Source organism: Sapajus apella, unplaced genomic scaffold, assembly GCF_009761245.1.
Source record: "Sapajus apella isolate SASKATOON/1434 unplaced genomic scaffold, GSC_monkey_1.0 scaffold22, whole genome shotgun sequence".
Lineage (NCBI taxonomy): Eukaryota > Metazoa > Chordata > Mammalia > Primates > Cebidae > Sapajus > Sapajus apella.
The window spans coordinates 3574721-3579160 of NW_022436962.1; positions in this window are offsets into that span (position 1 = coordinate 3574721).

A 4440-nucleotide genomic window follows, 5' to 3' on the forward strand; every position below is an offset into this window, starting at 1 on the left:
AAAAATTAGCTGGGCATGGTGGTGTGTGCCTGTAATCCCAGCTACTCAGGAAGCTGAGGCAGGAGAATTGCCTGAACCCAGGAGGCGGAGGTTGCGGTGAGCCGAGATCGTGCCATTGCACTCCAGCATGGGTAACAAGAGCGAAACTCCGTCCCAAAAAAAAAAAAAAAAAGAAAGAGAGGAAGAGTAGCAGTTACTACTGTGGTTAGTTAGGCTTCTCTCAGTAACCCTACTGAGACTGGATTTGGGAAAGAATGCAAAAGTGTGTTTACTTTTAATGAAAGCATTCCTTAAACCTCCCTCCAGTTGGGCAGCCACTTGATAAAAAATTTAAAATTTCATCATATCAGAACAAAGAAATGCAGAATCAGGGTCAGCGAGAATGTTCAGTTATTTGTCATTCTGCTGTAATTCCCCTACCAATATGGTCTACTCATGGCCATTTTACTAGAACTGTGATTAGAAAGCTTGGTCATCTAGTTAAAAAGTGCACATTGCAGTGGCTCTTGTCTGTAATCCCAGCAATTTGGGAGGCCAAGGCAAGAGGGTAACTTGAGGCCAGGGATTTGAGAACAGCCTGGGCAACATAGGGAGACCCCTATCTCTATAAAAGTATAAAAAATTAGCCAGATGCGTTGGTGCATGCTTGTAGTACCAGCTACTTGGGAGGCTGAGCCAGGAAGATTGAGGCTGGAATTGTATTTTTAGTAGAGACGGGGTTGAGGCCAGGAGTTTGAGGCTGCGGTGAGTTGTGATTGTGTTATTGAACGCCTCAGTGACAAAGTGAGACCTTGCCTCTAAAAAGAAAAAGCTCATGTCTTTATTTTAAAGTAGTTTGTTTGCTCCTGGCAGTCTAGGTTGTGGTTTTCTTGAAGCCCATAAATTTGGGATTGTACAAAGTATATTCTCATGCATTTTAACTTTTACTTTCTTGACTATTGGAGTTTCAGGATTCACATCTCTTATTTAAAAATAAAATAGGTTTCAGTGTTGTCACGTACCTGGTTCATGTCCCCTGCCTGTTTAATGGATGTTGTACTTCCTTTCCAATATTTATTGTAGAAAAGCCCACCCCTTGTCTTCTGTGTCTACTCATTTTTCTGTTCACTGATGACTCGGAAGCAAAGAAATGATAGATGTGACCCTCAGACAGTCTAAGCCTCATAACTGGGGAGGAAAAAGGGCATGACCACTTCGTACATTTAACTTGGTACACAGAAACCAGGCTCTTTCTTCTGTCTCTCAAAGGACATTCTGACCTTTTTGATTTGGTTTGCTACTACAGGATTTGTCTGAGATCACTGGATAGTGCTACAAGAATGTCAATAACCATCTGCCAAACTATGAAAGGAGAAAATACTCGGAGCCAGGCTGGCTATGTAATTTACCATGGGGAGTGACAGGACACACTTGACCTTATTTGACAAACCCTGAAGCCAGGTCTGGTCCCAGCTCCATAGAGAAGAGAGTACAACAGAGTGATGCGTGCTTGAGCTTTCGGGCTAGACAGACCCATGAATCTCAGCCCCAGGCCCTCCTAGCCAGTGGACCTTGGGAAAATAATTTGACTTTACAACTCTTTGCTTTTCTCATACTTTTTTTTTTGAGACAGAGTCTCACTCTGTCACCTAGGCTGGGGTGCAGTAGCACAATCATAGTTTACTACAGCCTCGAACTCCTGGGCTCCAGCAAGTCACCCACCTCAGCCTCCTGAGTAGCTGGGACTGTAGGTATACACCACCACACCTGGCTAATTTTTGTATTTTTAGTAGAGATAGGGTTTCACCATGTTGGTGACCTCCTGACCTCAAGTGATCTGCCCGCCTTGGTCTCCAAAAGTGCTGGGATTACAGGTGTGAGTCAGTGTGCTCAGCCTAAAATTTCTTTAATAGAGAGGAGCTCTCTCTAGGTTGCCAAGGCTGGTCTCAAACTTCTGGGCTCAAGTGACCCTCCTGCCTCGGCTTCCCAAAGTGCTGGGGTTAGAGACCTGAGCCACCAAGTCAAGCCATGGTAACTGTTTCAAACAACGGAATGTAAAACAATATATACAATATGTTACAATTTTGCCTATATTTAATTTGGGGTTTGTTGTTGTTCTTTGTTTTTTGTTTTGAGACAAAGTCTCACTCTGTCACCTAGGCTAGAATGCAGTGGAGAAAATAGGACTCACTGCAGCCCTGTTCAAACTCCCAAGCTCAAAAAATATTCCTGCCTTGGCCTTCTGTCTAGCTGGGACCACAGTTTCGTGCCATCATACCCGGTCAATTATTTCATTTTTTGTAGAGATGGGGTCTCATTTTGCTCCCCAGGCTGCTCTTGAACTCCTGGGTTCAAGTGATCATCCTGCTTTGGCCTCCCAAAGTTCTGGAATTACAGGACCAGCCAATATTTAAATATTTAAAGACATAGAAATCTGCTGGAAGAAAATACTTCAAAACGCAGTCTCAGAATGTCAGAATTACAGGTGATTCATATACCTTTCCTTCTGCTTGCCACTAAGTTGTTTTAATCTCTCATATTTTTTTTGCATACGGACTTTTATATAAATGTGATCATATGTCTATATTTTCTCATGTTTTGCTTGGTTCTTTCACTCAGATAGTTCCATTGATTGCTCATTCAACAATAAATTCTTTCCATGATATTTCACTTTTTTTTCCTTCTAGAATATAAATCCTGATATTTCACTTTTTTTTTTTTCAACACAAGTTCTCAATGTCCCCCAGGCTGGAGTACAGTGGCATAATCACTGTACCCTGTAGCTCACTGTAGCCTTGAACTCCTGGGCTCAAGTGATCCTCCCACCTCAGCCTCTCAAAGTGCTGGAATTACAGATGTGAAGCACTGCGCTTGGCCTATCATTCATTTTTTTTAAAGTGGTGTTCAAAATGAACAACATTATCTGGCCAGGCACGGTGGCTCACCCCTGTAATCCCAGCACTGTGAGAGGCCACGGTGGGCAGATCACAAGGTCAGGAGATCAAGACCATCCTGGCCAACGTGGTAAAACCCCATCTCTACTAAAAGTACAAAACAGCTGGGCCTAGTGGCATGTGCCTGTAATCTCAGCTACTCTGGAAGCTGAGGCTGGAGAATCACTTGAACCTAGGAGGTGGAGGTTACAGTGAGCTGAGATTGTACCACTGCACTCCATCCTGGGTGACAGAGAATCTGTCTCAAAAAAAAAAAAACAAACAAACAAACAAAAAAAAACCAGCCTGGCCAACATGGTGAAACCCCATCTCTACTAAAAATACAAAAGCTAGCCAGGCATGGTGGCAGGAGCCTGTAATCCCAGTTACTCGAGAGGCTGAGGCAGGAGAATGGTTTGAACCTGGGAGGCAGAGATTGCAGTGAGCCAAGATAGCGCCAATGCAGTCCAGCCTGGGCAACAAGAGTGAGACTCCAGCTCAAAAAAAAAAAAAAAAAAAAAAGAGAAAAATAATGAGTTTCATTTGGGATATTATGCATATGTATACTGAAGGACATATATAAGGACATAATGCATTACCAACTCTGTTTACAGTTCTTTGAGTTTCCCCAGTGTATACCTGCAATATTAATATTGATAGCAATATTATGGCTGCTGTGTGCCAGCCATATATATCATTACATTCACAAAATAATTTTTCAAGCATTATAATAGCATTTCAAGCAACATAACAGCATTAAAGTCAGACATGGATTTGAGTCCAGCTCTGTCAATCATATACCATCTGTGTAGCATTGGTCAAATTACTTAAATTTTTTAAGCATTAATTTTTCTTATGTAAAACAGAGATAAATTAAAAAATTTATAAAGAACTAAATGATAGTATGTATGTAAAGCACTTAGAAGAGTGCCTGGCATAATTCTGTGCTCAATAAGTGTAGAAATGGCCAGGCACAGTGGCTCAAACCTGTAATCCTACCACCTTGGAAGGCCAAGATGTGAGGATCACTTAAGGCCAGGAGTTCAAGACCAGCCTGGGCAACATAGTGAGACCCCCCCATCTCTATTTTTTAAAAAGGAAAAAAGAAAAAATTAAGATAAAAAACTGTAGAAATACTATGTGAGGATATAGATGTAAAGAAAGCTTGAAAATTTAGTCAAAAATCACATTTCTAATAACACAGCTGTTCCAATTCTAATATATCATAATATTAGTATAAATGAAATAAAGCTTCAAGATCATACTAAATGAGATTAAACTAAATGATCTTAAAGCAGAAAGTCACAAAATTTAAACACAGCACAATTAAGTTCTGAGATAATAGAAAACAATGAAAGAATGGGTAATTGAAATCACAATCCCATTGTGCAGGATCTCAATTTTAATAAAGAAAAATCAAAAAATAAAAATAAGAAAAGAATGACATCACAATTCCAAATTTCTGTTTATCTACAGCCTCAATTTTCTGTCTCTCTCTTTTTTTTTTTTTTTTTTTGAGATGGAGCTT